This window comes from Pan troglodytes, chromosome 18 (assembly GCF_028858775.2).
Source record: "Pan troglodytes isolate AG18354 chromosome 18, NHGRI_mPanTro3-v2.0_pri, whole genome shotgun sequence".
NCBI classification, from domain to species: domain Eukaryota; kingdom Metazoa; phylum Chordata; class Mammalia; order Primates; family Hominidae; genus Pan; species Pan troglodytes.
Window position 1 is genome coordinate 12,716,284 of NC_072416.2, and position 27,791 is coordinate 12,744,074.

Genomic DNA, 27,791 nt, shown 5'->3' on the forward strand with positions numbered 1-27,791 from the left:
ACAATAAGAACAACCCAAGAGGCCACTGTAGTTAGTAAGTATATTAATATATCCATAGCATTTAAATAATGCCTGGCACAAAGTAAGTGCTCGGTAAAATGTTAGTTGTACTTTGTCAACTACTATAGTAATCAATAGGGACAAAACGGTGAGTGAAAACTAATACAGTTCCTGCCCCTACGAAGCCGATGATCCCCTAGGAGAAATATACATTAATCACATACCCTGGAGGTTAAAGATATATTCAGTACTCCTTGATTTTGGTGATGGTATCACAGATGTATGCATATGTCTAGATTCATTGAAACGTTTACATTAAATATGTGCAATATTTTGTATGTCAACTATACCTCAAAGCTTTATAAAATAAGCACAACAATGAATGTTAAATATGTAACCACCATAAGTGTTACCAACGAGAAGCATATGGTGGGTTCCAGGAGGGCAGTTGATACAGGTTGGTTTAGGAACGATTTTTCTAAGGAGTAATGATGAGGTTGAGGTCTGGAGAATGTCTAAGAATTATGAGAGAGGTTGGGGTATGTGTGCTTCTTTCCGGGAGGGTTGAGGGGCTCTGTTTCAGACAGAAGAGGCAACATGTAGGAAGGTCCTCTCAATATCTAACACTGTTAGACATATAAAACCCTTGATAATAATAATCAAATAATCAGATAATAATAACAGAGGTCTAAACGGGAAACTATAAGATTTCAACAGCAAGCTATCTTGATAAGGTTCCATCATCTCTCAAAAATTTATAACTAACAACAAGACAATTACTTCCCAAATCCCCTTGAAATTAATTCCATCCTCCTCCAGGAGCTGTGATGGGTGGGAAATAAAACCGATGAGGGGGAGGCTCAAGTAGTAGTGATCATATCAGAGCATATCAAAACCTTGGTGAATTTTTACTCTTTAGTTTGACCTGGAAATTTTCCCTAATCCCAAGACATAGATGATACCATGTGATAAAAAAAAAACTTAAGATACATTTATCCATTTATTTTACAGCTTTTTTAGTATTTAGGACCTACCAGGCATTATATGAGGTGCTAAAGACACAACGGTGACCAAGACACAGTCTACTGGTCTCTGTCCCCTATACTCTATTTTACCATATCTATCTCCAACCCTGTCAGACCCAAGAGGGAGGGGTTTCCAGTAGCCAAAAAAAAATTAGACCCAGGCAAAATAATTTTGAAATAGAAAAACAATGGTGAAGGACTTACATTACCCTCATTTCAAACATATTACAAAGCTACAGTAATCAAGAGAGTGTGGTATTAAGGGAAAGAGACAAATCACTGGAACAAAACTGAACGTTTAGAAATAAGCTCTGACACTGTCAATTGATTTTTGACAAACATGACAGGATAATTTGATAGGAAAAAGATAGTCTTTTCAACACATGATGCTGGGAAAATTTGATATCAATATGTGAAAAAGTGAACTTAAATCCTTATCTCCAAACCACACAAAAATTAACTCAAAATAGATCTTAGACCTAAATATAACAACTAAAACTATAAGGCTCCTTGAAAAAAAAATTAGAGAAAACCATCATGTCCTTGGGTTAAGCAGAAAGCTCTTAGACACAAAACCATTCATTATTCTTTTACCAGACATAAATGAAAAAATAGGCAAATTCATCTCCATTAAAATTTAAAACTTTTGCACTCCAAAGACACCATTAAGAATAAAAAGACAAGCCAGACTAGGAGAAAACATTTGCAAATCATACATATGATAAAGAACTGTATCAAAAATATATAAAGAACTCCTACAACTCAATAATAAGAAAACAAACAGCTCAAAAATAATATGAGCTAAAAAACTCATTACTCAATCGTTATTTCATCAAAGATGAAATACACATGGCCAATAAGAAATGAAAAGGAGTTAAACATCATTAGTCATTATGGAAATGAACATTAAAACCACAATGAGATTCCACTTCCATATACACACTAGAATGACTATAACGGAAAATATGGACAACACCAAGTGTTGGCAAGGATTCACAGAAACTGAAACCCTTGTACATTGCTGATGGCAATGTGATATGGTGCAACTACCTGTGAAAACAGTTTGGCAATTTTTTAAAAACTTAAAACGTAAACTTACTATATGGCCCAGCAGTTCCACTTATAGGTATCAACCTAAGAGAAATGAAGATATACATCCACACAGACTGGCATATAGATATTCACAGGAGTATTATCCCTAATAGACAAGAAGTAGAAATAACCCAAATACCCATGAGCTGGTAAATAAACAAAATGTTGGCTGGACGCAGTGGATCACATCTATAACTTTGGAGGCTGAGGTAGGTGATCACTTGAGCCAGGAGTTTGAGATCAACCTGGGCAACAGGGAAACCCCATCTCTACCAAATATGTATGTATGTGTGTGTATACACACACACACACACACACACACACACAAAATTAGCTGGGTGTGGTAGTGTATACCTGTAGTCCCAGCTACTCGTGAGGCTGAGGTGGGAGGATTGCTTGAGCCTCGGAGGCAGAGGCTGCAGTGACCCACAGCCTGGGGAATAGGCCCCATCTCAAAAAAGAAAAAAATAAACAAAATGTTATATATCCAGATAATGGAATGTTATTTGGAAATAGAAATGTAGAAAACACTGATACATGTGACAACATGAATTAACCTCAAAGACATTATGCTAAGTGAAAGAAGCCAGACTCAAGAGACTATATATTGTACGATTCCATTTACATTAAATTTCCAGAAAAGGAAAATCTATAGAGACAGAAAGTGGATCAGTGCTTGCTTGGGGCTGGGGTTAGGAGCAAGGATTGACAGGCCTGAGATAATTTTTTTAGGGCTGGTGAAAATGTTCTAAAATTTATTTGGGGTGATGGTTGCAAAATCTGTAACTTTACTTTAAAAATCATTGGATTATGTATTTACGATGAGTGCATTTTATGATAAGTAAATTATATATCAATAAAGGTATTAAAATAATTAATCCTCTAACAGCCCACACAATAGTTTAGTCATCTGCATGCCTTGATATACCTCCAGTCTAGTCCTTTCAACAAAGAATAGAAGAGTTTAGTCAAATGAGGAGTCTTTGGGATTGGAATGGTTCTAGCCTCATTCTCTAAATAATTCTACCCAAACAATATTTAGGAATAATTTTTTTAGAGTGGCATAAACACCATAATTACATGCACATATTTTTCATCTTTTCTGTTCTAGAAAAGGAGTCTTCTTACAGTCCAAGGAAAATCAGTCTTTACACTGAATTGTAAATTAACATTTCAGCAGACATGCAATGTTGTGTGAGGTCTTCCCACGTTAGCAGTCAGAATACAGGGGACAGCATCACCTCCTTTGCCTCCAGAGGTCTGAGGGTGCAGTGGAAAGAGATCAGGGTGTCTTCAAGAGTTTGAATTTCTCTCTTCTCAAGAACAGAAGGAAAATTAAGCATTATTTTTTTCTCTCAATGATTTTGCCTTTTATAATAAGTAACTCTTATAGACTGCTTACTATGTGACATGCCCTGTTCCAAACATATAAAATATATTAACTAATTTAATGCTCATAACAACTCTATGAGGTCAGTTCTATTTTATCCCTTTTAACAAATAAGTAAACTAGAGCACAGACGGGTTAAGTGACTTGTCCAAGATCACACAGCAAGCTAGTAGAGACGGGATTCAAACTAAACAGGTAACTCAAGTCCCTTCTCTTAAGCCCTCCATCTCATGTACTCAGAGGCATTAAATGTCAAGGTATACATAAAAGATAAGGTAAAAGGCAGCATGAAAAGTTGCTTTTTTTTTTTTTTTTTTTTTTTTTAACAGGCTGGAGTGCAATGCCACAATCTTGGCTCACTGCAGCCTCTGCCTCCTGGGTTCAAGCAATTCTCCTGCCTCAGCCTCCCAAGTAGCTGGGATTACAGGCACCCACCACCATGCCTGGCTAATTTTTTTGTATTTTTAGTAGAGGTGGGGTTTCGCCATGTTGGCCAGGCTGGTCTCAAACTCCTGGCTCAAGCGATCCACCCGCCTCAGCCTCCCAAAGTGCTCTGATAACAGGCATGAGCCCCACGCCCGGCCAACCTTTCTGAAACCCAGAAGAAAGAAGAGCAAGTGGGGCTCAGAGTCACAGTTGCTCAGCACTGCAGGCAGGGTCCGTATGTCATAATAACAGATGGGGTAGGTACCATTGCTCTTGCAGCCTGCAGGTCCCAAAGGAAATTGTGTCATTTTATCTTGCCTAGCTCCAAAAGGAGCAGCCTCTGTCAGAAGATCTCAATCATCATAGGCACATTCCAGGTGTGTGTCCTGCTTCTCATCAGGCCTCCCCATCTTACTAGACCACTAGGTTCAGCCCTGACTTGTAGGAGGGGCTGGGCCTCCATAGCTTCTAAAAACATACAGTTAATCTACAGCATCTCTCCTACATTTGCCGCGTAGCATTGGCACCTTCACTCAAGTGACAGTATTATAGTCAGGTGGCATCGATCAGCTTTAATCAGCCTTATATTTAAGAGCTACAGTCTCTGGGTGTTTAAGGGAATACCCCGGCAACAAAGTGAAGAAAAAAAAAAAAAAAAAAAAAAAAAACCTTTTGCAGTAGATTGCATGATTGCACAACTGGCCCAATTCTTCATCCCTTACTGGAAACATGTCACTGTCACATGATTCTGTGGTCCCTGCCACTTAAGAACCAGGATACAGTTCCTCATCCCTTGACTTTGAGTTTGATCACGTGACTTAGTTTGGCCAATTACGTGAGGGAGACGTGCCAGTGTGCCGGTTTTGGCTTTTGCCCAGGGTGTCTAAGACTGTAGGGAAGAGATTGTCTGGGAAACTCTGCCCAAGACATCACCAGAGAGCCCATGTAGTGTAGTTTCTCTCCTTGTATCAATGAGAATGAAACCCAAAGAGAACTGATGCATCACCCAGTGAGTGAATATAGGAGCTACAGTGAAACCCGTGTCTCCTGTCCTCCTAGTCCAGGTTTCTAAACAGGAAGCATCAGAACCTGGCTGTCAGAAAAATAATCTGAAGCCCCAAGGTTTCATGGAGCAGTTACTCTCTGCTCAGCACTAAGCCACGTGTACAGAGGAGATACCAATAAGGAAAATGACTGGGTCCCTGGTTATAATGTCCTAAATCTGTAATGGAGTGAATCAACAAGACACTTGCAAACAAAATGGTGAGGGCTCAGGAGGGTGTAATTTTTAAAAAGTGCTGGACTGAGGAAAGGTGAGAGTTACAGGCTCAGTTCTGCCACTCGCCTGCTGTGTGACTTTGAGCTGGTCATTCCCTATCTCTTAATATCAGCTTCTTCATCTATAGAATGTGGGTATACATGAGGGGATTTTTTTAGAACTCTAGTTCTCAGTTCTGACTGCATATTATTCTCACCAAGAAAACATTTTTTTTTTTTGAGATGGAATCTCGCTCTTATTGCCCAGGCTGGGGTGCAATGGCACAATCTCAGCTCACTGCAACCTCCACCTCTTGGGTTCAAGCGATTCTCCTGCCTCAGCCTCCTGAGTAGCTGGGAGTACAGGCACCCACCACAATGCCTGGCTGAGTTTTGTATTTTTAGTAGAGACAGGGTTTCACCACGTTGGCCAGGCTGGTCTCAAACTCCTTACCTCCAGTGATCTGCCCGCCTCAACCTCCCAAAGTGCTGGGATTATAGGCATGAGCCATTGTGCCCGGCCCAGAAAGCATTTTTTAAAAGAGGAACCCAGACCCTTGGAGAAATGACTGATTGCTGATTCCAGGGTTGAAGCAGGAAAAGTATAAAATGAACCAAGAGCATCTTATTGTTCCAGAAAGTAAGGGAATGTGCACCAAAAAAAAAAAAAAAAAAAATGAGGACTTCTAGGGATGGAATTTTGTCCCCTACAAATTCATATATTGAAGCCTTAACCTGCCATTGACTATATTTGGAGATAGGGCTTTTAGGAGGTAACTAAGGTTAAATGAGGTCATAAGAGTAGGACCCCAATTTGATAGGACTGGTGAACTTGTAAGTCGAGGAAGAAGAGAGATTTCTCTCTCTCTCTCTCTCTCCACCAGCATGCACTGAGAAAAGGCCATATGAGCACACAGAGAGAAGACAGCTGTCTGCAAACCAGTAAGAGAGCCCTTACTCAAACCCAACCACACCAGCTCCCTGATCTTGGACTTCCAGCCTTTAGAACCATGAAAAAAATAAATTTTTGTTGTTTAAGACACCCAGTCTATGATATTTTGTCATGGAAGCCTGAGCTCACTAAGACAAGAACGTGTCAAAAGAATACAAGAGCCAGGTTCAAGTGCTGACCGATAAAACCTGAGACAATTTAAGCATAAATATAAATAACGACAGTAATGGATTATAACCCCCTGAAAAATTAAGAATCTTGAGCCCATGCTAATATAAAGTATAAAAGTAAAAATAAATGTTCTTCCTTATAGCAGAACACTAGTAAAGAGAAGGAATGATGGAGTTAGAAAACATCAATGGGTGCTAAAGCTGGTGAGTAAAAACATGATAAGGAATAGGATATTTATATAGTCTCAATGTATCTGCCTAATAATATAGGAGCTACAGTGAAAGCGTATACCGTCTTCCTAGTGCAGGTTTCTAAGCAGGAAGCATCAGAACCCAGCATCAGAACTCCCTACGAGTTACTTGTTAATTACAAAGAGGAAATAGCAACTTTACAGTAGAGACTGCAGATACTACCTTAACCACGGAGTCAAAATTAATATCACCAATATCAAGACCAACGGACATCATCTCTTGATACAATGCACCAAGAAGGACACAATATCACTTCAGTGATATTCCTACAAAAAAAAAGTGTGAAAGAAATAGGGCAAAATGTAAGCAACTGGTGAATCTGAATAAAGAGAATATAAGAGTTCTTTCTACTATTCTTTCAACTTTTCTGTAAGCTTGAAAATATATCTACTCATGACACAAGTTTACCTGTGTAACGAACCTGCACATGTACCCCTGAAATAAAAAGTTAAAAAAAGAAAATATATCTAAATGCATATACAGTTTAAAAAACATATGAGCCCAAGCCCCACCCCAGACTAATAAAATCAGATTCACTGGGGGTTTAGGGCCCAGGCATCCATGTTTTTGTTTCTATGTTTGTTTTTTAGGCTCCTTGGGTGATTCTAATGTGCCTCCTAGGTTGACAGCCCCTACGGGACTCAGAGGATAGTGACATTCTGACATTCTCTGGACCTGTGGGTACCAAAGTAAATGGTTTAGAGCAGTTCCCAACCAGCAGCAGCACCTAAGCACCCGGAGACTTGTAACAAATGCAGATTCTTGGGCCTCACCCAGACCTACTGAATCTGACACTTGGGTGGTGTACCGGCAACCTGCGCTTTAATCAGGCATCTCGGGGTTTCTGATGTTCACTAAAGTGTGAGAACCATGGTCTATATTGATTCTCAGGTAACTAATAGTGTTCTTCTTTTTCAATTTTTTTTTTAAATTGTGGTAAAACACACACACACACACACACACACACACACACACTTTACTCTCTTGGCCAGTCAGCATAGACTTCCAGCCCCACATCACCTTTCCCAAATGTCTTCCAAGGGGCAAAGTCCAGACACAACAGTGAAAGTGTGGATTTTACTCCACTGTTCTATCAGTTCTTTCTTGCTGGTGGTCTCATTTCCCTGCCCTCCTCCTTACCTGTGCCACATACCCCATTCTCCTTGTACTTCCCCTACTGGTCAGTCCCCCACACATAGACCTGCTACAACCACAACTAACTCCTTGAGACTAACCTGTCCTCTCCATCACTCTCAAGCCACATTCTCTGAGCCTGCCCAGGAGACTAAGAACCAATGTGGAATTAACAATTTACTGAAAAAGACCAGATCCCTTTCCCAGGTGTGAGGCTATAGCACGGGTGTTAGCTGTGATAATTTTTAGGTGGTACAAGGAGACTGAATTAAATAACATCAAGTCACATGGTGCAAAAGTTGCTCCCTTTCAAGTCTGTTTCAACTCTTCTGAAAACATCGGGGAAAAAGTCCCAAACACCCTACAACACTCGCTAATCTCCCTTTTTAACAGCGAGATCAGGCCTCAGGCTCTGAGCCTTAGGCAGCAGTCTCTGAGCTGTTTGGTCTTCGTGGTATATATTTTTGCAACTTACTTTCTATTTGTGAGAAGTGATACTGGTTTTCCATTTCTGGCTGTGATGCCAAGTTGCTTTTTAAAAATAAATGTGCTTAAATTAAAATGCAAGTGGTTTAAAGCACACACTAAACAAATAATCGTAGAGATGTTTGAAGTTGGAAAACAGAGAATGAGGACCTGGGCTTCTTCCCTGTGAAATCTTCACCCTACATATATCATTTTGGTGTCTTGGAGACTGCATCCTACCATGATCTAATCTATGAAGCAACAGGAAAGGAATGGAGTCTCCAGTGAGATTGGATCAGCAGTTTCATTAGAGGGGCTGGCAGAGAACACTTTTGCTCTTCCTCCTGGTCCCTAAGCCTTCCTGAAACCCAGGGACTGGAAAGGGATCCTAACCAAATCTGCAGCTATTGGCATATCCTAGATCCTAGTGAGCCAGAGGTGGGCAGTGGTGGGGACAGGGATGGCTGATAAATGTGGGCAGATCCCTAAACTGCATCTGATCCTCCTGCACTTTCTTTCTTAAGACCCTTCATCTAACATGTAGGAGAACTAAAGTGGATCCTCATCTCTCACCTTAAGCAAAAATCAACTCAAGGTGGATCAAGGACTTAAATCTAAGACCTAAAACTATAAAAATTCTAGAAGGTAACACGGGAAAATCCCTTCTAGACATTGGCTTAGGCAAAGATTTCATGACCAAGAACCCAAAGCAAATGCAACAAAAACAAAGATAAATAGGCGGTACTTAATTAAACTAAAGAGCTTCTGCACAGCCAAAAGAACAGTCAGCAGACTAAATACACAACCCACAGAGTGTGAGAAAATCTTCACAACCACACATCCAAAGGACTAATATCTAGAATCTACAAGGAACTCAAACAAATTAGCAAGAAAAAAAAAAAAACAATTAGCAAACAAATTAGCAAGCCCAAACAAAAGTGGGCTAAGGGCATGAACAGACAGTTCTCAAAAGAAGACGTACAAATGGCCAACAAACATATGAACAAATGCTCAACATCAGTAATGATCAGGGAAATGCAAATCAAACCACAATGCAATACCACTTTATTCCTGCAAGAATGGCCATAATCAAAAAATAAAAAAAATAGACGTTGGCATGGATGTGGTGAAAAGGAAACACTTCTGCACTGCTGCTGGGAATGTAAACTAGTACAACCACTATGGAAAACAGTGTGGAGATTGCTTAAATAACTAAAAGGAGAACTACCATTTGGCACAGCAATCCCACTACTGGGTATCTACCCAGAGGAAAAGAAGTCATTATACCAAAAAGACATTTGCACACACATGTTTACAGCAGCACAATTCACAATTGCAAAAATATGGAACCAGCCCAAATGCCCATTAATCGACAAGTGGCTAAACAAATTGTGGTATGTATATATACACGATGGAATAAAACTCAGCCTTAAAAAGGAATGAATTAATGGCATCTGCAGCAACCTGAATGGAACTGAACACTATTATTCTAAGTAAAGTAACTCAGGAATGGAAAACCAAACATTGTATGTTCTCACTTGTAAGTGAGAGCTAAGCTATGAGAATGCAAAGACATCAGAATGACACAATGGATGCTGGAAACTCAGGGGAAAGGGTGGTGAGGAATAAAAGACTACAAATTGGATTAAATGTATACTGCTCGGGTGATGGGTGCACCAAAATCTCAGAAATCATCACTAAACTACTCATGTAACGAAATACCTACTGTCCCCCCTCCCCCCAAAAAAACCTATGGAAATTTTAGAAAAGGAAAAATAAATAAATAAAACTAGTAGTGATTTGGGTTATTTCAGTTTGTGTTCTCCAAATAGTTGTTAAAAATAATTTAGAAAATGCTCAAAAAAACCACTCATCTAGAGGAATTTAGATCACAGCAAAGAAATTTCTAACATTCCCCATACCTTGTGCATCTGACCTATGATTTTTTTCCTTGACCTTAAAGACTTACAAAGGGCATCATTATGAGTAACTGCAAAACCATTATGAAAATCAACTCCCTATTTTGGATGACTCCCCATATTCAGCATAAAAGATACTTACTCAAAAGCTTGGTGTTTTCATTCCAGAAGAAACTCCTTTTAATGCTGCAAGCAGCATTACAATTTTACAAGAGAAAAAAAAAAAACATTCTTAGTAATTAAATGCAAATCACCAGAGCTCAGAATTCAGGGCCCTGTCTCTGGAGTGCCTAGATTCAGCACTGGGAGAAGCAAATAACTGAGAAAAGGAAAGAGAATGCCATCCTGTCTCCCTCCCTTTCACCCCCTTCCTCAGCTAACCAGTGTTCCCCTGGCTCAAAGAAAATGTGGAAGTTGGTGGTTTTTCACAAGGATGATACTATCTGGAGCTGCTGTCCTCTGAGAGTAGGACGGGTCAGAAGAGATCTGCACCTGCTCTGTTAATGTAGTCTTGCCATCTCTAAGGGTTTGATTTGCTGGCTTGTTTACTGGAGTCAGAAACAGAATAAAGGTAACTCACTTCAAAGGCTAGATTCAAATGCTACTTCCTAGAAGACACCTTCAAGACCCTCTTTCACTCCCAAATAGAAGAAACTCTGCTTTTTCAACATGGTATTGAAGTCAGAATGTTTGTTATTCCAAACACCAGTACTGAAACGTCTGCTCATTCAGTGAAGTTCCTGAGGTGCCGAGTGCTGGGGATATAACAGTGAAGATGGATAATTCTCCATTCTTACGGAGCTTCATTGAGGGAGCTCAGGGAGGCAGGAGTTAGTCAAATAATCACAAAAGTAAAGCAACATCACAAATTGTAGCGAGTGCTACTTAAGTACATGAAAACAATTTACTAGTCAAGAAGTATCAGCAGAATGAACAGCAGGTGCAAAGGGCCCATGTCAGACAGGTGAAGGGAGACATGAGGGCAACTGCAAGAAGGCCAATATCACTTTTGCAAAGAGCAGGTGAGAGGTGGGGCTCCAGAGGTAGCAGAGGTCAGCCATGAAGTGCTTGGAAGGCCACAGAGACAAATTTTATTCCTATCACCATAGCAATGGGAAGCCATGAAACCGTTTTCAGCACAGAAACAACATGATCGGGTTTGCATTTTGAAAGATCCCACTGGCTTCAGTAGAGAGGATGGATTTTGAGCAAGAAGCAAAGATGCTTGTGCGAAGGAGAGTAATTCGAAGACCTTTGGTTGTCCTGGCAAGAGATGTTGAGTGTTGGATCACAGAGCTGGTGATGGAAATGGGGAGATGTACTTTGACTGATGTTGGTCAAGGTACTTTTCTGCACCTCCATTTCCTCATCTGTAAAATGGGAGTAATAAGCCCACTCACCTCCCAGTGAAATGAGATGGCATGTAGAAAGCACCTGACACATCCTGATGATTCAATAAATGATAGCCATTGTTATAGTGATGATCTTTGTAACTCTTGTAAGATGCTTTTCAGTTCACATCTTTTTAAATGGTTGTTTGTCCACACTGTTCACTCCCTCTGTGCAGCTTTATGTTACTTGAAGGCATAGTGCCCCCCTGCTGGATTCACTTTATAACAAATTAGTTCTCCCACCAGGATGATTAGCGCCCAGAAAGTGTAAGTAAATATTTGTGGAGAAAACTGATTTGAATGGCCCAGATGGTGGCACTCAGCCAGGCTCCCTAACCACTGGAGTTAATCCATCACAGACGTGCTGGCCAATGTTTTGCAAGGTGTGATTCTCCAGGTGTGACTTCCATGGAGGAGACACTTGGATCAGATCTGCCTTCAAAAAAGAATGTGTCATTCAGCCACTGGGGGTGCAGGTTACTGACATCCTCTGGCTTCAGAGCCCTCAGGATTCACTTCCGCTTTTGAGCTGAGGTCACATTCTGCCAGAGCAGTCCTCAGCCAGTGACAGGGCATGAGGGGGACATAGGGCCCGGCAACTTCTGCCCAACATGGGGCTCCTTTCATGGGCAACCTCTTCTCCAAAGCTTTCTGTTAAGCTGGCAGAGACTGTCCGGTCTGCATGGTGGTCTGAAGCTCTCCCTTGCACAATTCTGCTTCCTGCCTTCCCTATTTTATTTTTCCCAGGTACTTATGCCCTCTCAATAAACTTCTTGTGCCCCTAACTCCATCTCAGCATCTGTTTCCTGGAAGATCCAACTGGCTCACCTTGGAGAGAAAAGAAACTAAAAGCCACAACATGAAGCGTATACAAGAACCAGGTAAGTTAAGTAACTCAGAGCTGTCTCTTGTCCCAAAGGACGAAAACCTCCGAGCGCCGTGGAAGAGAACAGTCTAATTAAGTTGGCTCAAACTGCCAGGAAGCTTTCTGAGCAACAGCAGATGTTGGGGCTTCAAGAAAGATTGCTCCCTGCTTTTGGCCAGAATCCCTGGGGTCATTTAGGGCGGTGATGTTGCCAGTTCTTCTCCCCTCTGGCCAACACCTCTCAATCCATTATTTGGGATACCAGTTATAAACTTGGGACAAGAGCCTAATCTCCCAGCAATGAAAACCTGGGCTGTCAGTCTACTTTACCAATCCCTGCCTTGGAAATTGTTATATATCTCAGGCTACAAGAAAGTAGAGGGAGACAAGAGAAAAAGCATCCCTCACACAACCTTCAGATCTTCCGCTGGAGAGATAGCTCCACTCTAGGAGGGAATGGTTATTGCTATAATTTGGGGGATATTTTGGCAGGTTTGGGAAAATCTATTCAAAGTTTAGTTTAGTCTCAATTTCTAGAACATCGAGCCACTTTTGTGTAGGCAAGGGTGACAGGAAAAGCTGAAAACATGGTGGTAATCCTAGAGATAATAATAATAGCAGTATTTATGGAGCAATGAGTATGTTTGTAGATTGAGAGGGGTATTTTTTACAGAATCAGCTCATCTAATCATCACAGGAACTCCTAGACATTGGTGCTATTTTCACCAACTATTTCGATAAGGACACAGAGGTTCTGATATGGTTTGGATGTTTGTTCCCTCCAAACTCATGTTGAAATGTCACCTCCAGTGTTGGAGGTAGGGCCTGGCGGGAGGCCATTAGATCATGGGGGCAGATCCCTCATGAATGGCCTAGCACCATACCCCTGGTAATGAGTGAGCTCTCACTCTTAGTTCACATGAGATTTGGTTGTTTAAAAGAGTGTGGCACTGATCCCCTTCTCTCTTGCTCTGTCTTTCACCATGCGATATGCTACCCCCCTTTCACCTTCCACCATGATTGGAAGCCTCCTGAGGCCTCACCAGAAGCCAAGCTGAAGCCAGCACCATGCTTCCTGTATAGCCTGCAAAACCGTGAGCCAATTAAACCTCTCTTCTTTACAAATTACCTAACGTTGGGTATTTCTTTCTTCTTTTTTTCTTTTTTTTCTTTTCTTTTTTATTGGGGGGGACAGAGTCTCACTCTATTGCCCAGGCTGTAGTGCAGTGTTGTGATCTCTGCTCACTGCAACCTTCGCCTCCTAGGTTCAAGCAATTCTTGTGCCTCAACCTCCCAAGTAGCTGGGATTACAGGCACGCACCACCATGCCAGGCTGCCTTGGGTGTTTCTTTATAGCAACACAAGAATGGACTAACATGGGCTCAGAGAGGTTAGGTAACTTGTCTAAGACCACAGAGCTAGCAAGAGGTAGAGCTAGGATTCAAACTTAGGTCTCTCCAAAATCAAAGACTACATTTATCCTCCCTTCCTCCACCGTTCTAGATCACTCTTGCATTGGGGCACTCTTGCTCTGAGAGACGTATCCCACTCACAGACATGGAGTGGATGCCTCGGTTGCTGCATCATTTAACAAGCATCTATTGTCTGCTCTGTGCCATCCCCTACGGTAGGCACTGGGACGAAAAGAATGAATGATCCTTGGCATTAAGAAGCTCAAAGACTAGCTGGGAAGATACTAATATAGCAATTCCTTTTATTTTCTCTAATAGGAGACCCACTCGCAACTATGAGGAATAGATACTATCAGCAGCAACAGCAACTTTTTTTTTAAGGACAAAGAAAGTAAAGATGGGAAAATGTAAACTTGTCCAAAGACATACATCTAGTCATGAGAAAGCTGAAACCCAAAACAGCTAAGCCGATGTATCACAGCCTCTGAATCACCATCACTGAAAGAAACAACACACTTGGGAATGGGGGAATGGCTCTCCTTGCACAAGCTGGGATGCAATTTGCAGACATTTCGCAGAGCAGAAAATATATGAGTCTCTGAAGGGCAGTGATCAATCATTTCAGCCATCTTAAATGAGACCAGAATAGATACAAGAAGAATCTCAGCCACATATAACTCTAACCATCAAGGGTATTACTAACCCCCAAAATATTTCATCTTCTTGAAGTTTTATGGCTATGGCTCTTGAGTGTTTCGGGGGTACAGGGAGATATGGGTTTAGGCAGCTGAAGCAATACCTATCTATAGATAAGAATATCGCCAGAAGTCCTAATAACCTCAGAAAATCTACAAAACAAGAGAGTCCATATGTATGCCGGAATCCCTGCCCCTGACATGTTTACTCTGCTGACTACCTCCAATGACAGAACTCTAGACTTAATTAGTCAGCTCATAACTCTTCCACATACTTTTTGGAGGCAGATTTTGTCTCTATGGGCTCTACTTCTTCCCTTAGATTCTAGAGCAGCATGGAATGTATCTGCTCTATGTTCAAGATGGAAGCCCTTCAAATAATTGGGTATAGCAATCTACTCACCCCTCTCACTTCCTCATTTCTCTCCACTCTCAGAAATGCAAACATTTATCCTTTTGTTGATGTTATTCAGGAACCACTTCCAGCAGCCTGTACCTCCCTTAGTCATGTTCCTTTTAACAAGCTCAGTTTATCAGTGTCCTTCTTAAAATACAGAACTCACACATGAGCATAACCGAAGATACAATATTTGTGAAGGGACTGTGAAAACCAGAGTAGGCAGAGGCAAAGGGTTGTTATTTTTTCTCTAGGACTAAATAAAAATATAAATGCTATTTCTCTTAACACAAACCAGTTTGAAGAAACTATTCGATGTATTCATTCTGTCATCTGTTCATTCATCTGTTATTGAACCTTTCAAGGTAAAAGATTAGAGGATTCTGGCCAGCAGAGAAAAGAGAAAAGTGGATGGATATGAATACTATGTAGAAGGTGTAGTCACAGGGTGAGGGGTGTGAGGGAAATGGTAGTAGCAAGAAGTTTAGCCTGGGCATCTGGGAGGATGGTGGTGCCATGCCCTGGAGGAGGGCCAGTTTGAGGAAGGAATATCACAGGAGTCCAATAAATACTACTAGAATGAATGACTTCATAATCAATATGTAAGTTACATTCATTCCCCTCTGCTTCTGGCTTTCCATCTGATTAGATCAAAAGCACTCTTGCATATGGAAAGCTTGCATGAGCACAATTTTACCTGGTTATGGGAAGGAATGGTGTTCTCTATGTGTATTTTTATTTTTTCCAATTATTGGATTCTCCAGGGTGCGCACATGACAAAGACAAGTTTCTGTACTGAGTCCTGATTCCCTAGGCAAAAAGTGCAAAGCATACCTAAAAATAAATATCCAGCCTTAAAAAATCAGTAAAACAATCCCTTGGCTCCCATCAACATTGTAGACCCCACTGTGAGCAGGGGCTGCAGTCGACGGCAGGGTATGAGGAGAAACAGGACAGGTTTCCATGTCCCTTGTGAGTGCAGAGTGTAGGAGGAAGATTGACAGGAAAACCAAAATAAGACACCTGAAACTCCACGATATGATAAATGATATGACAACAGGGGGAGGTGCTAAATGTTACGAGAGTGCAGCAGAGGCATAAAATAAAAGAAGCCTGAAGCAAACTTTTAATTCGTTACACAAAAAAGTCTTTAGTCTTCTTTGCCGAGATTAAAGCAGTGCCACTCTGGGTCTGGAGCCGAGTTGATAGCTGGGGTCTAGAAGAATTCAGAGTTCATCCCGAGTCTTCTCTAGAGATGGAAGCCTGGAGAAGCCTGGGGAAGCCAGAAGGCCCTGAACCCCTGACAAAAAGCCTAAGGATTCTCACCCAGCAATGCTGACCACGACCATTAAAACATGAAGCCCATCCCCCAAAGAGGAAAATCCTTGCCCTTTAATGAAGCTGCCAAAAACCTCCAAATTTAACAGTTTGCACTGTGTCTTTCTGCAGACACAGAAAAATGAGCTGGGAAATAGAACAGTCACATCTGGCCAAGAGAGTTGTGGACTTTTGAGGTGTTGCCTGGGTCTCCTGGGCAGTAGAATCAGCTGACCCAATGTTTAATAGAGAAACTACAAATTTTCAAACATAAGAAAACCATGTAAAAAAAAAATCAATGGGGGAGGGGGTGTTTAAATGCATTTGAGACCAGCCATATGACAGCGATTTGGCAGCCCTTATAACCCTTAGTTTTAATAACATAAGAATTCCCTATGAAATTCTAAATAAGGCTGGGCATGGTGGTTCATGCTTGTAATTCCAGCGCTTAAGGAGGCTGAGTTGAGGTGGGCAGATCTCCTGAGGTTAGGAGTTTGAGATCAGCCTGGCCAACACGGTGAAACCCCACCTCTGCTAAAAATACAAAAATTAGCTGGGCATGGTGGCGCGCACACGTAATCCCAGCTACTTGGGAGGCTGAGGCAGGAGAATGGCTTGAACCCAGGAGGTGGGGGTTGCAGACAGCTAAGATCGTGCCACTGCACTCCAGCGTGGGTGACAAGGCAAGACTCTATCTCCAAAAATAATAATTCTAAATAAAGCAAAATAAAATGTATGCATAAACATATATATGCAAAGGTATATATGTATATGCACATACATGCATACATGTGTATAGATATAAGTACAGTATAGCCTGCCAGCTATGTTAAAATAAGTTTTTTGCAAAGCCACCTTTTGTGTATGGAACTGTGTGTGAAAAAAGACTTACAGAACTGTGAGAAACTTGGATAAAATGAGGCATGCGTACTTCCCCATCTGAAATAGCCAAGATGATGACCATTCTTTTAAGTGAAAGAGTTTTTTTTTGTTTGGGGATGTGTTTTTTTTTTTCTTTTTTATCTTTCATTCCTGTTCAAATTCTTTTTTAATTTACACATAAGAAAAAGTGGTCTGGCACAGTGGCTCACATCTGTAATCCTAGCACTTTGGGAGACTGAGGAGGGAGGACTGCTTGAGACCAGGAATTCGAGACCAACCAGGGCAATATATTGAGACCCTGTCTCTATTTAAAATTGTTTTAATTTAAAAAAATTTACAATAAATAAATAAAAATAAGAAAAACCTCCCAAATCCCACCACTCTAGTACAACCAAAGTGGCCACACCATCACACGTGAGGTTGTTCACAGCATCCTTCTCTGGGGATGATTCTAAGTCCCTTGAAGATAGGGAGCGTGACTAGTTTGTCTCTGAATCCCTGGTACCTGGAAGTGGCCTGACCCCCAGAAGGCACTCCGATGACGTCTGTTGAATGGATAGATGAGAATACACATAAGAAAAAGTGATTTTTTTCCTAACAAAGTAAAATGGCATTCCACGGACTTTGGGGAAGTTGGCTCCTTCACTTCTAGAGAAAAAAGGAGAATAAGGCAAGAATTCAAAATACTCTTATGAACAGAAAGGCAACAGGTAGAGCAGGACATGGAGGGATTCATGAAGGGAGAGAAGGAAGGTAGGGAAGCTGGGCTGTGCAATAAGCAGCAAGCCTGGGTGTTATTTCAGCCTCCTGAGAACATGCCAGAATAGCCATTGCCGTTACCTCCATTTTCAGAGGAAGAAACTAAGACAAATGAATCAGACAGAAGACATGATGTTCGTCTCATAAATGGACATGTGGAGATTTGAACCCAGCTCAGCTGGCTTTGAATTCAGAAATCTTTACCCCTAAGGGACATCATGAAGCAAGACAAAGAATGAAATGGAGGGCTAGGATGATGACTGGATTTCCTGCTGATTGAAGGAATCTTGAACCAAGCACATGTACTTCAATCCTAACCATACACAGGGAAGTTCTTTCTGTATTTGGAAGAGCTAAGCGGAAGATCTCAGCACTAGTCCCAGCCCCTGTTTCCATGCCATTTCAGCACTAGATAACAAGATATATCCATGTAGGAAGATGGATGAGAAAAGCAGGGTGGATCTGTCTCCCCCAAAGGAAACCACAAGGCATAAACAGCAGCAGTCCCCAGAGGACAATGTACACACAACCTCTTTCCTCCAACTCTGGTGTTGAAACTGCCCTGAGCTGACTTTAAATCCACTGCAGGTAGTTGCATGAGGAGTACTTACAGGATCCTGCTGGCTCTGTTGCTACTCTCTATCATGGAGTCCTGCAGCCTTTGAATAAATACCTGCCAGGCCAAGCTAGCAAATGGCACAGTTTCATGTCTGGAATTTGCAAACCAGGGTTGAAGGACGTTAGACATGCTTCTGTGAAGAAAACTGATATTCTGCTGGGGTTTGCAAGATCCCTAAAGGTCCCGTCCTCCCCCTGGGAATCCCAGCAGTTAAGAAGATTCCTGAAAGGAAAAGGAGCAGCTCACCTGAGACAAGCAAGGGCCAGATTGTTGAAGCCATCGTTGCCCTGCTGAGCTTCAGGACACTCAACTCACAGTTGCAGATTTCATAAGCATCAGAAAGAAGAATCCATTTCACAGGCATTTTTCAGTGCCTGTCTGACCACACTGATCAAGGCAGTGGGGGTACAGAGGTGCACAAAATGTGCAAAGTGCCTGCTACAGTGATGCTTACCCTCTGGTGGGGAGAGCTGAAGTTCTGGGAAAGTAGAGTTTGAGGGAATGCCTCATATGCAAAAGGCCAACCCTGGGCTAGATCCTACTTATGTATGTCTCATCCAGTTCCTCCCATTAATCTCAAGATTAGGTACTCCTTGCATCAAATCATTTTAAAGAAGAGAAAATTGAGTGTATTAGTCCGTTTTCATGCTGCTGATAAAGACATAACTGAAACTGGGAAGAAAAAGAGGTTTAATGGACTTACAGTTCCACATGGCTGGGAAGGCCTCACAATCATGGTGGAAAGCAAGGAGGTGCAAGTCAAGTCTTACATGGATGGCAGCAGGCAAAGACAGAGCTTCTGCAGGAGAATTCCTCTTTTTGAAACCATTGGATCTCATGAGACCTTATTCACTATTGTGAGAACAGCATAAGAAAGATCCACCCCCATGATTCAATTACCTCCCACTGGGTCCCTCCCACAACATGTGGGAATTGTGGGAGTTAAAATTCAAGATGAGATTTGAGTGGGGACACAGCCAAACCATATCATTGGGTCTCAGAGAAGTAATTGTCTCAAGAATCACACAGCTGACAGGTAACAGAGCCAGAACTCAAACCCCAGGCCTCCTGATCGCAGCTGCCATGTTGCACAGCCCTCATCTCAGAAGGAATCAGAATTTGTGTTAACGGTTACACGTGTTCAGGGTCACACATTTAGTGTACGGTGTAGCCGGGATTCAAGCTGAGATGAGCCAACTCTAGACCCTAGTCTCTTAACCACTACAGATACTGCTGCGCTAGCATACTTGGAAACCACCATATATGTTCTTGGAAATTCACTAGGCACATTACCATGTTGGGCAGACTTATTACTATTCTCCAATATCTGCAAGTAACATAGAAGCAAAAAAAGCACATAACACATAAAATAATTACACATAGACCTGAGGTAGAAAACAAATAATCAGAGGAGAAGGCAAGAGAAAAGGGAAGCCACCTTAGGTAGAATGGTCAGGAAACATCCTTTCTGAGAAGACATTTAGGCTGAGAAGCTAATTAAGAAATAACAGAGAAAACTAATGAAACCCAAAGCTGATTCTCTTTAAAAAAAAAAAAAAAAAATTGATAAATCTAGGTAGACTGATCAAGAAGAAAAGAGACTATCAGAAATAAAGTCTGGTGCATTACTACAGACTTTCAGATATTAAAAGGATTAAAAAACCCTTATGCCTGTAAATTTGACAACCTAGATGAAATGGACAAATTCCTGGAAAGATACAACTTACCAAAGCTTTTTCAAAAAGAAATAGAAACCTTCACCAACCCTGTATCAATTAAAGAAATTGAACCCATAGTTTAAAACCCTCCCACAAAGTAAACTTCAGGCCCAGATGTCTTCTCTGCTGCACTCTATAAAACATTTAAGGAAAAAAAAAAAGAGTCCTACACAAATTATTTCAGAAACTAGTGTTCAGAAGGCAATACTTCCCAATTCATGTTATGAGGATAGTATTACCCTGATTCCAAAACCAGAGGAAGCCATTATAAGGAAACTCTAGACCAACCTTCCTCGCAAACATACATGCAAAAGTGCCCCACAAAATATGAGCAGATCAAATAGAAAAATGTAACAAAAGGCAATGCATTATAACCAAGTACGTTCACACCATGAAGGTAGGCTGAAATCCAAAGAACAAGAAATAACCAGATTACAAAAAAAAAAAAAAATAGGAAGAATGAATAAGACCTACCATTTAATAGCACAACAGGGTGACTATAGTCAATAATTGAACATTTTTAAATAACAAAAAATATATAATTGGATCGTTTGTAACACAAAGGATAAATGCTCAATGGGATGGAGACCTCATTTTCCATGATGTGATTATTTCACATTGCATGCCTGTATTAAAACATCTCATGTACCCCATAAATATATACACCTACTATGTACCCACAAAAAAAATTTTTTTTAATTTTATTATTATTATACTTTAAGTTTTAGGATACATGTGCACAATGTGCAGGTTAGTTACATATGCATACATGTGCCATGCTGGTGTGCTGCACCCATTAACTCGTCATCTAGCATTAGGTATATCTCCTAATGCTATCCCTCCCCCCTCCCCCCACCCCACAACAGTCCCCAGAGTGTGATATTCCCCTTCCTGTGTCCATGTGTTCTCATTGTTATTAAATAAAAAGAATTTTAAATAAAAACAGAAATAACCTGTCAAGTGAAGAACAAGAAGAAAGTTCTGGGCAAAGGGAGTGGCACACGCAGAGGCTACAGGGTAAGAAAGAGCTTGGCAAATTTGACAAGTTCAATGGAAACCATTTGGAATAGCATTTAACGAGTTAGAGGAACGTGGTAATGGATGAGACTGGAGAATAGACAAGGCTAGATCACACAGGACCTCATCAAGGTAAATAGTTTGGATTTTTTAATAAATTCGAATGGACGCTATTACATGGTTTTTACCTGGGGAATGTCGTGGGACTGTTTGTTTTAACAAAGATTTCTTAACAGAATATGGAGAAGCAAGTGGCAAGGGGGCAAAGTGGAAGAGAGATATCAATGAGGAAGCTATTGGAGCGATCCAGGGGAGTGATGGCGCCAGCCAGGACTTGGGGGTGCATGGGCAAGGGAGAAAAGTGGGTAAGTCAAGGGATATTTCAAAGATAAAACCAACAGGATTTGCTGACAGACTACAAGTATGAGATAATGAGAAATCTTGTAGCAGGGTCTGGATAAGTGATCATAAATCCTACTCCCTTTTCCTCCTGGGAATATTTAGTCCATAAAAAACTTCCCAGGCTCCACTCCTTTCACAGCTCAACGCAGATGATCTCAGTGGCCTTAGAAGCCATATGTTGAAGGTGGCAGAACCAAAAGATGAAAGGAGCTGAGCCCCTGAATCGTCACTTGTCAGAGGGCGGCCCTCTGAATACAAACATCCACATTCGACTTCAGAAGAGTAAGAAGTACATCTGTGGTGGATTCAGTTTCTGCTATTCAGGGATGTATGTGTTAAACTAACTTTTCTTAACCTAATCACTTCACAGAAAAATCAAGAAAAAACCAGTATATCAGCTCGACCAATAAAGTGGAGCTAAGAATACTCTTACATCAGCTCTTAAAAGAACTGATTGAAATGAGACAGTTTGGAGGCTTTCAAGGGATTAGTTCAATTCCATTTCTAAAAGGAATCTATACTGAGAAAATAACAGTAAATATAAAGGTTTATGCACAGAGATGTTTATCAGTGGTATTTATATTAGCAAAAGTTTCCATGAAAATGACCAAGGCACCCAACACTAAGTGGTTAAATAAACACCACTATGGGCATTAAAAATTATGCTTACAGTTCCCAGGCCCTCAGCGTCAGCAGCAGAGGCGGCAGCGGCAGGCGGCCGCGCGGGTGTTTGTTGCGTCGCGGGGCCTTGCGGCAGCATGGTTGACCATCTGATCAGTGGCAGCACCGGCTACGTGCCCCAGGACTGGCTCACCATGCAGCAGTCTTCCTCAGCGCGAACTGCCTCACCCACAACAACTTCCTGATTCTCCCATGGTTCATAGATTTCATAGCTGATGAGGTAGACCTAACTTCAGCCCTGACCCGGAAGATCATGCTGAAGACACCGCTGATCTCCTCCCCTATGGACACTGAGACAGAGGCCGACATGGCCATCGCGATGGCTCTGATGGGAGGTATTGGTTTCATTCACCACAACTGCACCCCAGAGTTCCAGGCCAACGAGGTGCATAAGGTCAAGAAGTTTGAACAGGGCTTCATCACGGACCCCGTGGTGCTGAGCCCCTCACACACTGTGGGTGATGTGCTGGAGGCCAAGATCCGGCATGGCTTCTCTTGCATCCCCATCACTGAGATGGGCACCACGGGCAGCAAGTTGGTGGGCATCATCTCCTCCCGAGACATCGACTTTCTTGCTGAAAAGGACCACACCACCCTCCTCAGTGAGGTGATGACGCCAAGGATCGAGCTGATGGTGGCTCCAGCAGACATGACATTGAAAGAGGCAAATGAGATCCTTCAGCCTAGCAAGAAAGGGAAGCTGCCTATGGTCAATGATCGCCATGAGCTAGTGGCCATCATCGCCCACACCAACCTGAAGAAGAATCGAGACTACACTCTGGCCTCCAAGGATTCCCACAAGCAGCTCTGTGCAGGGTAGCTGTGGGCACCCGTGAGGATGACAAATACTGCCTGGGCCTGCTCACCTGGGTAGGCATCAATGTCATAGTCTTGGACTCCTCCCAAGGAACTCAGTGTATCAAATCACCATGGTGCATTACATCAAACAGAAGTACCCCCACCTCCAGGTGACTGGGAGGAATGTGGTGACAGCAGCCCAGGCCGAGAACCTGACTGACACTGGTGTGGAGGGACTGCACGTAGGTATGGGCTGCAGCTCTATCTGCATCACCCAGGAAGTGATGGCCTGTGGTCAGCCCCAGGGCACTGCTGTGTACAAGGTGGCCAAGTATGCTCAGCACTTTGGTGTGTCCATCATAGCCGATGTGGCATCCAGACCGTGGGGCACGTGGTCAAGGCCCTGGCCCTTGGAGCCTCCACAGTGATGATGGGCTCCCTGCTGGCCACCACCACGGAGGCCCACTGGCGAGTACTTCTTCTCAGACAGGGTGCGGCTCAAGAAGTACCAGGGCATGGGCTCGCTAGATGCCATGGAGAAGAGCAGCAGCAGCCAGAAACGATACTTCAGTGAGGGGGAAAAGGTGAAGATTGTGCAGGGTGTCTGGGCCTCCATCCAGGACAAAGGGTCCATTCAGAAGTTTGTGCCCTACCTCATAGCGAGTATCCAGCATGGCTCCATGATGTACTCAGGAGAGCTCAAATTTGAGAAGTGGACCATGTCAGCCCAGATCGAGGGTGGCGTCCATGGCCTGCACTCTTACCAGAAGCAGCTGTACTGAGGACAGCAGTGGAGGCTGAGGTGGTGGAGAGGGCACACCCCAGTGTCCACCTTCGGGCACAACCTCTCTCCATAACTGAGTGGTCCACAGATTTGCACTACGGGTTCCCCAGCTCCTTTCCAGGGAGAGAGGAGGAGAGGTCCTGAGGGCTCTGCAGCCCCTCGCTGAGCATCCCCTGCAGAGTCAGGCCTGCTCCCTGGGCCAGGCTGCCTGGGGGCACCCCACAGCCCAGCCAGCCAGGCTCTCAGGCCCTGCGCCTGCCTCAGGTCTTTCTTGCTGCAGCATGCCCCAGCATGGCCCCCACCCCAGGGACAGGAGGCCCCACCTGGCTTCTCCTGTAGGGTACCTCCCTGCCCCCAGCCCCCCCAGGAAATGGTGCTTTCCTGGCTCTGCCTCTGGCTCTTCCCGGGCCGCTGCCCCCTCTGCCATGTGGCACTTCTGAGCTCCTGACCTAGGCCAAGGGGAGGTCTCTGCCCCCTTCCCCGGTCCTGGGCTACCCTTGGGTCCTGGCTCCTCAGGCCATTCCCCTGTCCCTGGCCCCGGGGAGGAGGCTGCCCTGCTCAAGGCCGCCTGCCCATCATTCGTGACTCACCACCGTCCCCACATACCATTCCTGCCCTCTCCTCAGCTGCAGTTGAAGGCTTTAACTTTGCACATTTTGGGATCACAGTTACATCACTGTGTATTAAATAATCAGAATAAATAAAAATTATGCTTACAGAGATTTTGATAGTAAGTGAAACATGCAGCTTATACACTACACTGCATGTATAAATTGTGTGCAATTACAAATAGGTATGGATATATTTGTATCTTATGTACTTGTATAAATACACACACATACATACACATGCACATCAACGCACACATATATATGCAGAAGGAAATAAAGGGGAAAATGGCATTATTGTTTAATATGTGTGACAGCGTTATTGAGATGAAAATAAAATACACTCAGCATTATTTTTAACAAATTTAAAAGACTATTTCATGACCTTGAGGAGTAGAGTCTTGAAGGGCATCTTAAGATTTTTAACCTTAGTTGGGCACGGTGGCTCACACATGTAATCCCAGCTACTCAGAAGGCTAGGGCAGAGTTCAAGACCAACCTGGATAACAAAGACCCTCGTTCTTAAAAAAAAAAAGAAAAAAATTAAAAAAAAAGATTTAATTAGCCATGCATGGTGGTGTGTGCCTGTACTGCCAGCTACTCTGGAGGCTGAGGCAGGAAAAATTGCCTGAGCCTGAGTTCAACACTGCAGTGAGCTATGATCATGCCACTGCACTCCAGCCTGGGCAACAGAGCAAGACCCTGCCTCTAAAGACACAAAAATAGAAAATAAATTTTAAAAAACAAATTCTTCATAAAACCACACAATGAGACTGTGCTCTGCAGCAATGCCAATGCTAAACACTCTTAGAAAAGCCCCACAGGGGAGCCTGCTTGGAAACTCAAGAGAGAGTTGAAGAGGTTTTGATCCACCCAAGAGATTATGTGCGGGTAAAGCCAAAAGGACCCCAGACTCAAAGGTGCCAGCCTGGATGAAATGAACCAAATCAAGCAAGGCAGGCAGATGCTGTAGGCCAGTCGCCCATAGAAGAATCATAACCTTTCAAAGCAGATTGTGTAAACACAGGAGAGGGAGGAGGAAGATGTATCTTCTGTGTCCCCAAAAACCCCCAGGCACCGGTCCCATCGATCCCAGGATGTGAATAGCTAGTTTGTTTTGGGTAGCTAAGAACACTGCCCACTCAACCAAAATAAGAGTGACTTCTTCAAAAGGTTATGAACCCATTGATTTCTGACAGTATTTCCCAAGAAGGCAAACAGAGCCCAAAGCCTGTGCTTAAAAAGCTAGTGATCTAATAACCAAAGAATCACAAATTAAAGTGTCCTATATGAGCCAAATAGGAACATTGGCAAAATAGAGAATTTATGCTTCATTTAATGGGGCAAAGTCACGCCCCCGATGTGCAAGGCCTGCATGCTGTTTTAAAAATTTTTTGTTTAGATATTTTATATGTAAAACTAAGGTTATTTCACTTAAAATTCCAATTTTCAGTTTCTTCCTGAAAACATGGAAGAACTGTCAACACTGGACCCACGTCCCCGCATGGCATTAATCCATCGACTGGCCTCTTTCACTTGTTTAAAATTATTCTCTGGTTCATTTAATTTTTTGAGTTTGCAGCCCTTGCTGTGCATGTTCCTTCCCTGCTTAAAATGTGCTGCTTTCAACGTTCTGTTGCAATTGTGTATAAAGTAAAAGTAAACTAGCCTGGAGAGACAGTCTTAAGACGGCTCTCCTTTGAGTAGAGTACCTGGACTTTGTTGACCACTCTTTTGCCTGATCTAAGGTTTTTTTTTTTCAGCTTACTTTGTAATTTCCTTATGGTATCAAAATGCTGGAGAACTGGTCTCCAATTAGTGAAGTATTTCTGGGGGCCTTCTTTAAAGTTACTTGCTATACCATCGACATAGTATTTGTATGTTTTCATTTGTAGGTAGTAGGAGAGATGCTTAAACAGGAAGAGACAGAAGCTCTCCTTGTTGACCCCACTCCTCCCTTGTCTTGGATGCCAGAAACCTATCTGGAGGAGGATAAGCAGAGCATCCTTCCATGTGCACACCCTGGGGCCTGCGCCCCCCCATAAATCATTATCTGAACCAACAGGACAGGCTGCTGGGACACCCACTCTACTTATCAGAGCCCAGCAGTTGTGCCCAAGGCAACAGCACCTGAATTTTATAATCCTGCAGGTGAAATTTAGTGCAAACCAGATATTCCTGAGACCCAACTTGGCTTCCGCAACTGTATTCTCAAGCTGAAAACATTTTGTGTGAATGGGGTATGGGGGCGTGGGGACACTGTTTCTCAGAAGCCTTCATTATTTCATTTCTCAAGCAAATACTGGGGATGGAAATACGGAGCATAATTACTCAGGACTTTTTTTTTTTAAGAATGACCAGAAATAGAACCATGAACACTTTTGGTGGGAATGTAAATTAGTTCAACCATTGTGGAAGACAGTGTAGTGATTCTTCTAAGATCTAGAACCAGAAATACCATTTGACCCAGCAATCCTGTTACAGGGTATATACTTAAAGGAATATAAACCATTCTGTCAAAGATACATGCACACGTATGTTTATTTTAGCACTATCCACAATAGCAAAGACATGGAATTAACCCAAATGCCCATCGATGATAGACTGGATAAAGAAAATGTGGTACATACATATTACGGAATACTATCCAGCCATAAAAAGGAATGAGATCACGTCCTTTGCAGGGACATGGATGAAGCTGGAAGCCATCATCCTCAGCAAACCAACACAGGAACAGTAAACCAAAAACTACATGTTCTCACTCATAAGTGAGGGCTGAACAATGAGAACACATGGACACAGGGAGGGGAACACACACCAGAGTCTGTTGGTGGTGGGGAAGGGAGAGCATCAGGATAAATAGCTAATGCATATGGGGCTTAATACCTAGGTGATAGGTTGAGAGGTGCAGCAAACCACCATGGCAAATGTCTACCTAGGTAACAAATCTAAGTTCTGTACATGTATCCCGGAACTTAAAATTAAATAGAAATTTTTAAAAAGGAAATAGAACGATGGAAGCTTAAGCAAAACGAAGCAAAGGGGAATGACTTCAGTTCAGTTTTACTTTAGAGCAGATGCTAAAGCAAGAAACTGGGGGGACATGGTTTAGTTGGGAGGTGATCACAGGAAGTGTGGTGAGGAAGTAGAAAAATAAGACAGGAAAGGAAAAGAAGCCAGCAGCAGGGAAATTCATGGGAAGGTTACTTCTGGGGATAACAGGGATTCAACCCCACCATGGGCCCTCCAATAACAGTGTAGAACACACCTCAGTACTGTCTCCCTGAGCAGCAAAGAAGCCAGGGTATGCCAACTTCTATCCCTCATCATTAAAGACAGTTCTGGGGGGCATTTATTTATCCCC

General features: G+C 42.5%; 1 protein-coding gene and 1 pseudogene across 3 annotated transcripts in view; one reads left to right on the forward strand and one right to left on the reverse strand.

Annotated features, from left to right (window-relative positions):
* The window catches only part of GRIN2A (glutamate ionotropic receptor NMDA type subunit 2A), a 428,905-nt gene that overhangs the window by 335,841 nt on the left and 65,273 nt on the right, over positions 1 to 27,791 (reverse strand).
* LOC467901 (inosine-5'-monophosphate dehydrogenase 1-like) lies at positions 22,315 to 24,474 on the forward strand (annotated as a pseudogene).